At 46.0% G+C, this 13,042-nt stretch overlaps 1 protein-coding gene across 3 annotated transcripts in view; it reads left to right on the top strand.

Annotated features, from left to right (window-relative positions):
* Nucleotides 1-13,042, top strand: part of TSEN54 (tRNA splicing endonuclease subunit 54) — a 217,061-nt gene that overhangs the window by 47,403 nt on the left and 156,616 nt on the right. The gene's annotated exons all lie outside the window — the stretch shown is intronic.

Below are 13,042 nucleotides of genomic sequence, written 5' to 3' on the forward strand. Positions count from 1 at the left end.
ACCACTGACTAGATGTGCAGGTGGGCTCAAGTATAGGTAAGCCAGGATATATTTTTAGCATACATGACTACTCAGTACAAGGAAAGTAGTAATTATGTAGGAAAAACACACAGTGCCCAACTGCCTTAGATGTAATAAAAACACTTTTTGTTGCAGAGCACACAGCTGTTTATCAAATAGGAGCCAGACAGGACTGACAGGAGTTTTTGTATGGGGTTTTCCCCCTCAAGAGCAGACGGTGTACCCTGTATGTTGGAACCCCTCTGTAGGTAGCTCGCCCCCTGTGTTCCAGAGACATATACTTACGTACATACACTGCACTCGATAACAGTGAAGATAAAATGATATCCTGCACTCACTTCAGTAATAGGGGTCAAAAGGCTCCTCTCCTGTGCTTCCAACGGACGGGCTGACAAAGCTGGTGTGGGGCGCTCAGAGGCGACTGCCGGCGGTTTCGCCTAGTTTGTTACACTTCTTCCGGGAGACTGGTACACTTCTTCCGGGAGGCCGGAAGAAGCGTACAACGCCCAGGAGAGTAGCCGTTTGACCCCTATTACTGCGGTGAGTGCAGGATATCATTTTATCTTCACTGTTATAGTTACTGATGGATGCTTATTGATACTGTCCTAGCACCACCGCTGGTCGTCATCCTGATTGCCCACAGTGTAGATCCACGGTCCATAGGTGTAAGGCTGCTGGACGGAGTGGTAACAGTGCCGCTATTGGCTGTCTTCTGAATTGTCTATATGTTGCACTCTGTTTTCAGCCCTGTTATTATTAAAAATGAAGCTCAGATTTGTATAGGCCTGCTGTTTTTTTTTTTTTTTTTTTTTTTAAACTACATAGTTTTTTTTTTTAACATTGCCCGTTAAAATCAATGGTATGTAAAATATGCACATCGTTTGAGGCATTTTTGAGCAATGTGAACACTCCCTGGGTGTTAGGCGTACATAAATATCCATAATTCAAATCCGAAATGCAGACATATTGGCCCTGACTTATAAAAATATATGTGAGATAATAACTGAAAAGATTTTGCCCATAGCAACCAATCACAACTCTATTCTATCTTAACCCCTTAAGGACCGGAGGTTTTTCCGTTTTTGCATTTTCGTTTTTTGCTCCTTGCCTTTAAAAAATCATAACTCTTTCAAATTTACACCTAAAAATCCATATGATGGCTTATTTTTTGTGCCACCAATTCTACTTTGTAATGACGTCAGTCATTTTGCCCAAAAATCTATGGTGAAGCGGGAAAAAAAATCATTGTGCGACAAAATTGAAAAAAAAAACGCTGTTTTGTAACTTTTGGGGGCTTCCGTTTCTACGTAGTACATTTTTCGGTAAAAATGACACCTGATATGTATTCTGTAGGTCCATACGATTAAAATGATACCCTACTTATATAGGTTTGATTTTGTCGGACTTCTGGAAAAAATCATAACTACATGCAGGAAAATTAATACGTTTAAAATTGTCATCTTCTGACCCCTATAACTTTTTTATTTTTCCGTGTATGGGGCGGTATGAGGGCTCATTTTTTGCGCCGTGATCTGAAGTTTTTAACGGTACCATTTTTGCATTGATAGGACTTATTGATCACTTTTTATTCATTTTTAAATGATATAAAAAGTGACCAAAAATGCACTATTTTGGACTTTGGAATTTTTTTGCGCGCACGCCATTGACCGAGCGGTTTAATTAATGATATATTTTTATAATTCGGACATTTCCGCACGCGGTGATACCACATATGTTTATTTTTATTTTTATTTACACTGTGTTTTTTTTTTTATTGGAAAAGGGGGGTGATTCAAACTTTTAATAGGGGAGGAGTTAAATGATCTTTATTCACTTTTTTTTTTCACTTTTTTTTTGCAGTGTTATAGGTCCCATAGGGACCTATAACACTGCACACACTGATCTTCTATGTTGATCACTGGTTTCTCATAAGAAACCAGTGATCAACGATTCTGCAGGATGACTGCTCATGCCTGGATCTCAGGCACTGAGCAGTCATTCGGTGATCGGACAGCGAGGAGGCAGGTAGGGGCCCTCCCGCTGTCCTGTCAGCTGTTCGGGATGCCGCGATTTCACCGCGGCTATCCCGAACAGCCCACTGAGCTAGCCGGGATGCTTTCGGTTTCACTTTAGACGCGGCGTTCAACTTTGAACGCCGCGTCTAAAGGGTTAATAGCGCGCGGCACAGCGATCAATGCCGCGCGCTATTAGCCACGGGTCCCGGCCGTTGTTAGAGGCCGGGCCCGACCCGCTATGACGCGGGGCCACGCCGTGGCCCCGCGTTATAGATCGGGAGTGGACACATGACGTTCCAGTACGTCATGTGTCCTTAAGGGGTTAAATGGGTACTCCGGTGGAATTTTTTTTTTTTTTTAAATCAACTGGTGCCAGAAAATTAAACAGATTTGTAAATTACTTTTATTTAAAAATCTAAATCCTTTGGGTATTTATCAGCTGCTGTATGCTCCACAGGAAGTTAATTTTTAATTTATTTTCTGTCCATGTAAGGAACTGTCCAGAGGAGGAGCAAATCCCCATTGGAAACCTCTCCTGATCTGGACAGTTCCTGACATGAACAGAGGTGTCATAAGAGAGCACTATGGTCAGACAGAAAATACATTTTAAAAAGAAAAGAACTTCCTCTTTAGTATACAGCAGCTGATAACTACTGGAAGGATTAAAGATTTTTAAATAGAAGTAATTTACAAATCTGTTTACCTTTCTGACATCAATTGATTTAAAAAATTTTTTTACCACCGAAGCACCCTTTTTAACCCCTTAAGGACAATGGACGTACTCCTACGCCCCCGTAGGAGTACGTCCTGTCCATTCCCAGCCCCCCGCCGCTAGCCGGAGGGGAGCCGGTGCCCGATGCCTGCTGAAATCGTTCAGCAGGCATCGCGGCATAACGCCCAGGGGGGTCATTATGCCCCCCATGTCGGCGATCACAGCGCATCGCTCGTCAATTCAGACGAGCGATGCGCTGCGATTCCGTTCCCCGCCGCTCGCCGGGCGGGGATCGGAGCCGGATGTCTGCTGATTTCTATCAGCAGACATCCCGGCAGTGTGCAGGAGGAGGTCCGGAGGACCTCCTATACCTGCGATCGCTGCAGGACGCCGGTAACTACTTACCGGCGTTCTGCAGCGGTTCCGGGTCATCAGGGTCACGTGTGACCCTGTGACCCGGATATAGATGGTGACTGGTGGTGTAGTATACACCACCAATCACCATCCATGCTGTACTGGGGGCTGGCATTGTGGCCACCCCCCTCAGTACAGTTGTGATTGGGTGGCCATTCCACAGAGATCTGGTGTGCAGGACGGAGCCCCGTGCTGCCCACCATCCCCTGAGTCCAAAAAAAGTGCCCCTTGCCCCCTTTCTGTGGTCGCTGCGGTCTGCCGCCAGCCTTTTTTTTGGGGGGGGCGCAGATCTTTTCTTTTTTTTTTTTTTCACTAAGCGTGCGTGCGGACCTTCTTAGTTATAAAAGAGCGGTCCGCCACCGTTTGTTAAAGCCCACCCGCCGCTGATCAGTCCCGTAGTACTGATCAGTGTTTTTTTTTGTGGTGCCAGCGCTTTTTTTCGGGTTTTCTAGCGTGATTTTGCACCCATAGGCGGTCCGTGCCACCAGTAGCAGGCGTGTACTGTGTGGCCGGACCTTACCTGTGTGTGTGCGGCGTGCCTCACCGCTGTTGGTGATTTATCACTGATCAGCGTTTTTTTGTGGTACAGGCACTTTTTTCGGTTAACGCGGTTTATTTTTTGCACCCATAGGCGGTCCGTGCCACCAGTAGCAGGCGTGTACTGTGTGGACGGACTGTACCTGTGTGTGCAGCCTGTCCCACCACTGTCTGTGATTTATCACTGATCAGCGTTTTTTTGGGGGTTCAGGTGGGTGCATTTTTTTCGGGGTAAAGCGTTTTTTTATTTTATTTTTCGTTTTTTTTTTTGTGTGGGGGTCAGTGGCCAGACCCCCCACTGACTTCTGCGCCCCCTGCCGCCACAAGCACTAATCAGTGCGCACACCACTGATTAGATAAACCCTTTTTTTTGGCGCAGGGCTTTTTTGCGCTAGAAGTCCCCCCTTTTTTTTTAAAAAAAAGGCTCCTTTTATTTTATATATTTTTTCTGTTAGGGCGGGTTAGTTTAGTTAGGTTAGGGAGGGTTAGGGCGGGTTAGGGAGGTAATATCGCACCACACCACATGCAGCACACACACCAATAAAGTTTTCCCACACACACACACCCCCGTATCCACATTAGAGTAGGGAAATGGCCCGCAGAGTGTTTTCGGCGGAGGAGGCATATGACCTAATTGCCTCCGACACCGAGAGCCGCTCAGAGGACGATGAAGACCCCACCTTCCTTATTTCATCGTCCTCCTCATCATCTAGTTCTGATGATGAGCCACCAAGGTGGCGGAGACGCCGCCGTGCGCTGCCGCAAACCACCTCTGCCCTTGACCCTGTGCCCCATGCTAGTATGAGTCCCCCTGGCGCTCATACTAGTGAAGCCCCCCTGTCAAAGTCACTGGTACATCGTACCGGAGAACTTGACTGGGCTGAGCCAGCGGACCACGAGCCCGTGATTCCTGAGTTTGTTGGCGACTCAGGAATCAAAATTAACATCGCCGGGTTCACTGAAAAGGACTTTTTCGGTCATTTTTTCAGTGACGACTTTGTTAATTTGATGGTTACACAGACGAATCTGTACGCCCAACAGTTCGTCGCCGCTAACCCGGGCTCACTTTTAGCTAGACCCGGCGGCTGGACTCCAGTCGATGCAGCCGAAATGAGGACCTTTTGGGGCCTCGCGCTGCATATGGGTATAGTTAAAAAACCCAGTGTCAGGCAATATTGGAGTGGGGATGTCTTTTACCAGACACCCCTCTACAGTATGGCCATGGCACGCTCCCGGTTCGAGGCCATTCGGAGATGTTTGCATTATGCTGATAATGCGGCATGTCCCCCCCGAACTGATCCCGCGTATGACCGCCTGTATAAAATCAGGCCGGTCATCAATCACTTCGGGGCCAGATTTTGGGAGGCCTATGTCCTGGGGCGGGAGGTCTCTATTGATGAGTCTCTCATTAGCTTCAAGGGGAGACTCAGCTTCCGGCAATACATCCCGACCAAGCGGGCGCGGTATGGCGTGAAGATGTATAAACTTTGCGAGAGTACCTCCGGGTACACTTGCAAGTTTATAGTGTATGAGGGACGAGATTCCCGTTTTGAACCCCCAGAATGTCCCCCCACTCTGGGTGTTAGCGGGAAAATCGTTTGGGGCCTTTTGCACCCATTGCTAGATAAAGGTTACCACCTTTACGTGGCTAACTTTTATACTAGTATCCCTCTCTTCACGTCCCTCACCGCCAGATCCACGGTCGCTTGTGGGACAGTCCGGAAGAATCAAAGAGGCCTTCCGCCCCATCCCCTACATGCTCCTATCCCCCAGGGTGAGTCCCGTGCCTTTTCCCATGAGAACCTGTTGTTGGTCCGCTATAAGGACAAGAGGGATGTCCTTATGCTCACCACAATTCATGGGAATGGCAGCACCCCTGTCCCTGTGCGAGGTACCGTGGGACCGGTCCTCAAGCCCGATTGTATTCTGGACTACAATCGGTATATGGGGGGAGTTGATCTTTCTGATCAAGTCCTCAAGCCATATAACGCCATGCGGAAAACACGCGTATGGGATAAAAAGGTTGCGGTCTACATGGTACAGGTTGCCATGTACAACTCTTTTATACTGTACCAGAACGCTGGCAACACAGGGACATACCTGCAGTTCCAAGAGGTAGTTCTAAAGGCCCTCATCTTTGGTGACCGCCAAAGAGCGGGTCAGAGCACCTCTGGAACTTTAGGTCCCCGGATCGTCCCCGGCCAACACTTTCCAGGTGTGATCCCTAACACTGGAAGGACGGGACGAACCCAGAAGAAATGCAGAGTGTGTCACAAGAAGGGGAGACGGAGGGACACCACCACTCAATGTGACACTTGCCCCGATCATCCGGGCCTCTGCATAGGCTGCTTCAGGGAGTATCACACTTGCATGGAGTACTAAATTTTCCATCCTTTTCCCTAATTTTCATTCCCCAGAATTCGGCTCCAATGTACCAGTCCAGGGTACATTGACTTCCAAATTTTAAACCAAAACACACCCCCAAAAAACAAAACCTTTTTCCCAATAGCCCAATATCTTTTTTTTATTTTCTTCCCCCTAAAAAATGGGTCATGGGACACAGAGTCAACAGCATTGGAGGTTTGCAGTTGCCTCAAATGTGCAACGCTCTCTCTCCCCACCTGAGCGGGTTGCGCATTTGAGGTAACAGAATAGGGACGGCCCCACACATCCCCTTCCCAGAATGATGATAGGGTTTGGGGCGGGCATCATTTTTACTTTTGGCTGTACTCTGGGTCATCATTCTGGGAAAATAATTGGCATATCAGTACTAAAATTGCAATTTTCTTCCCCCCATAGTACAGTTCATCCATTCCTGGAAAATAAATGAAGGGAACACCCGTCTGTTCCAAATCTCCACTTCACCCTATACACCTTCCCCAGGGGGTGTACTGTTTGTAGTATTCTCACATATGGATGTTCCTTTCTTGTATTTTCCTCTGAATGTATGTAACTGTTAGGTCCGTAACAAACATCCGCCTCAAATGCGAAGAGTTCTCGCTGAGCTCTGTCATATTTCCAGGCGACAATTCGGAGTCACATGTTAGTTGTTCCCAGAAAGATGAAGCAGAGCATAGGTTGAAAATTGCAATTTTCAAAAGCTAGCCTTCATCCATTCCTGGAAAATAAATTTAGGAAACACCTGTGCATTAAAAATGTCCTCTTTACCCCTATACCCATTCCTCAGGGTGGGTACTTTCTGTAATGGTGTCACATGTGGGTGTTTCATTTTTGTATTTTCCTCGGAATGTATGGAACCGTCAGCTACTGATATGCCAAAGGCCACAAATACAAAGTGACCTCTATGACTTCTGAGCCTTGTTGTGCGCCCGCCCAGCACGTTACCCCATATGTGGATGTATTTTTATAGTCAGGGGGAAAAGCCCTCCAAAATTTGTAACCCAATTTCTCATATTATGTTAATAATTGGATAACCCCAGCATTTTACTGTAAAAAAATCAAATTTTTCAATTTATCGCCCACTTTAAAAAAAAAACCTGTGAGGTGTTATTTCCCGCTGTACCCCTTGTTACGTTCATTGAGGGGTGAAGTTTCTAAAATGGTGTCACATGTGTTTTTTTTTTTTTCCTGTTGGGGGCTTTATAAATGCACATGACCCCCGACTTCAATTACAACAAAATTTTCACTCCTTCTATTGTGAGCATTGTAGTGCGTCCACAGAGCAATTTACATCCACATATGGGGTATTTTTTTTCTCACACAAAATTGTTCTACAAATTTTGGGGGCCTTTTGCCCTATTACCCAATGTGAAAATGAAACATTTGGGGTAACACTATCAATATAGTGCAAAAAATTAAATTTTTCACTTTTACGGCCCACTGTTCAAAAAAACCTGTGAGGTGTAAGTACTCACTGTAACACTGTTACGTTCCCCAAGGGGTCTAGTTTCCAAAATGGTATGCCATGTGTTTTTTTTTTTTTTTTTACTGTCCTGGCCCCATAGGGGCTTCCTAAATGTGGCATGCCCCCAGAGCAAAATTTGTAACTCCTTCTCTTCTGAGACCAGTAGTGCGCCAGCAGAGCACTTTTCACCCCCATATGGGGTGTTTTCTGAATCGGGAGAAATTGGGCTTCAGATTTTGGGGGGTATTTTCTGCTTTAACCCTTTGTAAAAATGTAAAATTTTTGGGAAACCAAGCATTTTAGGTAAAATTTATTATTTTTTTTTTTACATATGCCAAAGTCGTGAAACCCCTGTGGGGTATTAAGGTTCACTTTACCCCTTGTTACGTTCCCCGAGGGGTCTAGTTTCCAAAATGGTATGCCATGTGTTTTTTTTAGCTGTCCTGGCACCATAGGGGCTTACTAAATGCGGCATGCCCCCAGAGCAAAATTTGCTTCAAAAAAGCCAAATGTGACCCCTTGTTACGTTCCTCAAGGGGTCTAGTTTCCAAAATGGTATGGCATGTGGGGGTTTTAGCTGTTCTGGCACCATAGGGGCTTCCTAAATGCAACATGCCCCCCAAAAACCATTTCAGAAAAACGTACTCTCTAAAATCCCCTTGTCGCTTCTTCGTTCTGAGCCCTCTACTGCGCCCGCCGAACACTTTACATAGACATATGAGGTATGTGCTTACTCGAGAGGAATTGGGCTACAAACACAGGTAAAAATTTTCTCCTTTTACCCCTTGCAAACATTCAAAAATTGGGTCTACAAGAACATGCGAGTGAAAAAAATGAAGATTTTGAATTTTCTCCTTCACTTTGCTGCTATTCCTGTGAAACATCTAAAGGGTTAAAACGCTTACTGAATGTCATTTTGAATACTTTGGGGGGTGTAGTTTTTATAATGGGGTCATTTATGGGTTATTTCTAATATGAAGACTCTTCAAATCCACTCCAAACCTGAACTGGTCCCTGAAAAATACAGAGTTTGAAAATTTTGTGAAAATTTGGAAAATTGCTGCTGAACTTTGAAGCCCTCTGGTGTCTTCCAAAAGTAAAAACCCGTAAATTTTATGATGCAATCATAAAGTAGACATATTGTATATGTGAATCAAAATTTTTTTTATTTTGAATATCCATTTTCCTTACAAGCAGAGAGCTTCAAAGTTAGAAAAATGCAAAATTTTCAATTTTTTTCGTCAAATTTTGGGATTTTTCACCAAGAAAGGATGCAAGTTACCATAAAATGTTACCACTATGTTAAAGTAGAATATGTCACGAAAAAACAATCTCGGAAGCAGAATGATCAGTAAAAGCATTCCAGAGTTATTAATGTTTAAATTGACAGTGGTCAGATTTGCAAAAAACGCTCTGGTCCTTAAGGTATAAAATGGCCTGGTCCTTAAGGGGTTAAGCAAAATCTGAACTGGAATAGTTTGTTGTGGGCAAAATCTTTCCAGTTTTCTCACACGTTTGGTCTAATCAGGGCAATTATTTATGAAATATTCCCCTTTATGACTGCACCATGATAGGAGCCATACCAGATAACAAGCTTTATTAAGGGAGCTCTGCCTGAAGAACTTTAAGGCCAAAAGGAGCCCTCTCAATTGGCCATTACATCAGATCTACAGGGTAGGCCATTTATATGGATACACCTTAATACAATGGGAATGGTTGGGGATATTAACTTCCTGTTTGTGGCTCATTAGTATATGTGAGGGGGGAAACTGTTCATCTAGGAATGCTCGGACCTGACACCCATATGCACCATCTTGCCTGAAAAACTCAGGGAACATGCCAGGTCCGAGCATTCAGAGATGAACAGTTTCCTGGAAAGTGGATTGTTCATAGTGGGCCAGTTGAATGGCCCCCAAGGTCTCCCGATCTGACCCCCTTAGACTTTTATCTTTGGGGTCATCTGAAAGCAATTGTCTATGCTGTGAAGATACAAGATGTGCAGCACCTACGGATCCTACGGATACTGGAAGCCTGTGCTAGCATTTCTCCTGCGGTGTTGCTATCCGTGTGTGAAGAGTGGGAGAAGAGGGTTACATTTACAATCCAACACAATGGGCAGCACAGTGAACACATAAGTAGTCAGAAACTTGTAAATAACTCATGAAAGTTACGTTAAAACCAAGCACATGATTTTTTTTCTTGTGACACATCAAACTTATTTGGAATTCACATGACCCTCTTCCTATTGAAAAAACAAACTGATTCAAAATGGCCGCCATGGTCACCACCCATCTTGAAAAGTTTCCCCCCCTCACATATACTAATGTGCCACAAACAGGAAGTTAATATCACTAACCATTCCCATTTTATTAAGGTGTATCCATATAAATGGCCCACCCTGTATAATGACAGGAAGACTTGACAACATGGCTGCCCTTCAGATTTGTTCCGATTGCCCAGGAAAATTAAATTTCTCTTGTAGAGTTTACTTTATTTAGAGCTCAGAAGGTGACTTAACCCCACCAGGACACAGGGTCTATAGGTACGCCCTTGCGTCCTGGGACTTGAGGACCAAGGGCATACCTGTACACCCTGAATGTTTCCGTTCGGGCGGTGAATGGAACAGGATGCCTGCTGAAATCGTTCAGCAGGCGTCTCGTGCCAACGCATGGGGGAATGTCCTGGGACAATTCAAACCAACGATTTGCGGCGATTCCAGGTCAATTCCGGTGACCCGGAAAAAAAAAATGGGTGATAGGTGCAATCTCAGACAGCACCAATCACCCTTTACCAGCAGAAGTGAGGTGGCACTGGTTCCAGCTCATGATCGTGCTGATTCCGGACTCCTGCTGGGCAGTGTCACTAACGGCACCCACTCTGCCTCTAGACCAGAGGGCGAGAACCGGTGCTGAGAGTGAACTCCGGCGTCGTTGGCGGGATTGGGGCCCCAGGACCATCGGTGGTGGCATCCAGCTGGACAGCAGCAGCAGGAGATGAGGGCTGTGCCTCCTGCTGTTGCTTAGCTACAACTCCCAGCATGCCCAGCCAAAGAGCATGTGGAAGTTGTAGTTATGCAACAGCAGGAGGCACAACTACAACTCCTAGCATGACCTTTTGCTGTCTGTGCATGCTGGGAGTTGTAGTTATGCAACAGCTGGAGGCACATTTTTTTTCTATGGAAAAAGTGTGCCTCCATCTGTTGCATAACTACATCTCCCAGCATGCACAGACAGCCAAAGGTCATGCTGGGAGTTGTAGTTGTATCTCCAGCTGTTGCATAACTACAACTCCCAGCATGCCCTTCGGCTGTCAATGCATGCTGAGAGTTTTAGTATTGCAACAGCTGGAGGTACACTGGTGCGGAAACACTGAGTCTGTTACCTAACTCAGTGTTTCTCTAATAGTGTGCCTCCAACTGTTGCATAACTACAACTCCCAGCATGCACAGTTTGTCATTGCATGCTGGGAGTTGTAGTCTTACAACAGTTGGAGGTTTGCCCCCTCCCTCCCCATGTGTATGTACAGGGTACATTCACACTGTTGGGGGTTTACAGCAAGTTTCCCACTTCAAGTTTGAGCTGTGGCAAAACAGAAATGGTACCGATAAAAACTACAGACCTCAGAGTCCGGGACCAGATGGCTATACGTCTTAAATTTTATAAAACCCTTTTTCCTAGCCTGGCCCCCGTTATGCTTAAAGCTTTTAACTCTGTCTCCCCTTCACAGCCCATCCCAGCCTCTTCTACACTGGCCCACATTGTGGTCCTCCCAAAGCCCGGGAAGGATCCCCAGGTTTGCAGCAGCTATCGGCCTATCTCCCTTCTGAATATAGACCTGAAAATCTACTCCAAATTGTTGGCCACCCGTTTAAATTCTGTCCTTCCCAAATTGGTCCACCTGGATCAAGTGGGGTTTGTGTCGGGGAGGGAAGCTAGGGACAACACCATTAAGACTGTGGATATTATCCATTATGCCAAGTCTTCCGAGTTGCCCTTGATGATTCTTTCTCTAAACGCCGAAAAGGCATCTCCTGGTCCTCCCTGGCACAAACCTTACGTCATATTGGCTTAGGCCCAGTCTTTAGCGCCAAAGTCCTGGCACTTTATCACTCCCCCACGGCCAGTCTCAAAATCAATGGCGCCATGTCCTCTTCCTTCCGTATACGGAATGGAACTAGACAGGGATGTCCCCTATCCCCACTTCTGTACGTTCTGGTGATGGAGCATCTCTTAGCCTCTATTAGGTCGGACCCTGATATCCACGGTGTGGAGGTGGGCGGCCATGAACACAAATGCTCGGCCTTTGCCGATGATCTCTTGGTCTACTTAACGAATCCTATAGTATCTTTACCCAATCTTATGCGCAGACTACATGAGTTGTGAACATGGTCAAATTTTTTAATTCATTTTTCCAAATCAAAGGCTCTGAATGTTTCATTGCCGGGGCACATAGAAACCTCCCTTCGCTCTGCATTCCCTTTTACTTGGCCATCTGGGGGGATATCATACCTAGGGACCCGGATCTCATCTGACCTCTCCCAATTATGCTCTCTTAATTTCTCTCCTCTATTAGCTTGTTTCCATGCTGACTTGTCATCCTGGAATAAGAGGGAGTTCTCCTGGTTCGGCCGAATGAATATCTTAAAAATGACTTTAATGCCTCGTCTGTTGTACCTTTTGCAGACTTTGCCTATCCATGTCCCTGCCTCTTTTTGGCTCTCAGTGCGCAAATGCTTTGGCTTGTTCGTCTGGTCCTCTGGTCCATTCGCCTGAATCGTACCCTCCTTTCCAGACCTAAATTGTCAGGAGGGACTGGATTACCTGACTGTCGCCTATATATTTTGGCTTGTGTACATGCACGTGTTTTGGACTGGGCGCATAATCTGAATTCCAAACTGTGGGTACGGCTGGCCCAGGATTTTTCCCCGAGGTCCCTGGCTATTTTGCCCTGGACTTGGTCTCCCTCTTGACAGGACATGTTCTCGTCTTCCTTTTCTACGCGCCATACGTTAGTTTCCCTACATGGGGTCAGTGATGAGGAAGCCTTAATTGATAAATTGGGACCGCTCCTCCCTGTGTCAGGCAACCCGTCCTTCCCACCTGGCGACCCCTCAGGGGGGGACTTCTTTGGGGCTTCTTTGACAAACCCTCTTAGGGTTTGGTAAATTGTGTCTGCTGGGAGACTGAAAACGTTAGATGAGCTGCTCACCGATGGACCCTCTTCTAGACTGGCCCCGTTTGCTTACCTTCAATTGCAACATTTTTTCTCTTCACTTCCTCCTCAGGCTAATGTACACCGTGCGCTAACTCCATTTGAACGCCTTTGTCTTGCTCCCTCGTATCCTGGGCATGCCATTTCTCTAATATATGACCTGTTATTATCCGCTAGGACATGCTCCCTGCCGGCGTAATGTCGGGCCTGGGAATCCGAATTAGGTAAATCATTCTCTGATGAGGAATGGGCACGTTGCTTCCAATA

Source organism: Hyla sarda, chromosome 13 (genome assembly GCF_029499605.1).
Source record: "Hyla sarda isolate aHylSar1 chromosome 13, aHylSar1.hap1, whole genome shotgun sequence".
Classification (NCBI taxonomy): domain Eukaryota; kingdom Metazoa; phylum Chordata; class Amphibia; order Anura; family Hylidae; genus Hyla; species Hyla sarda.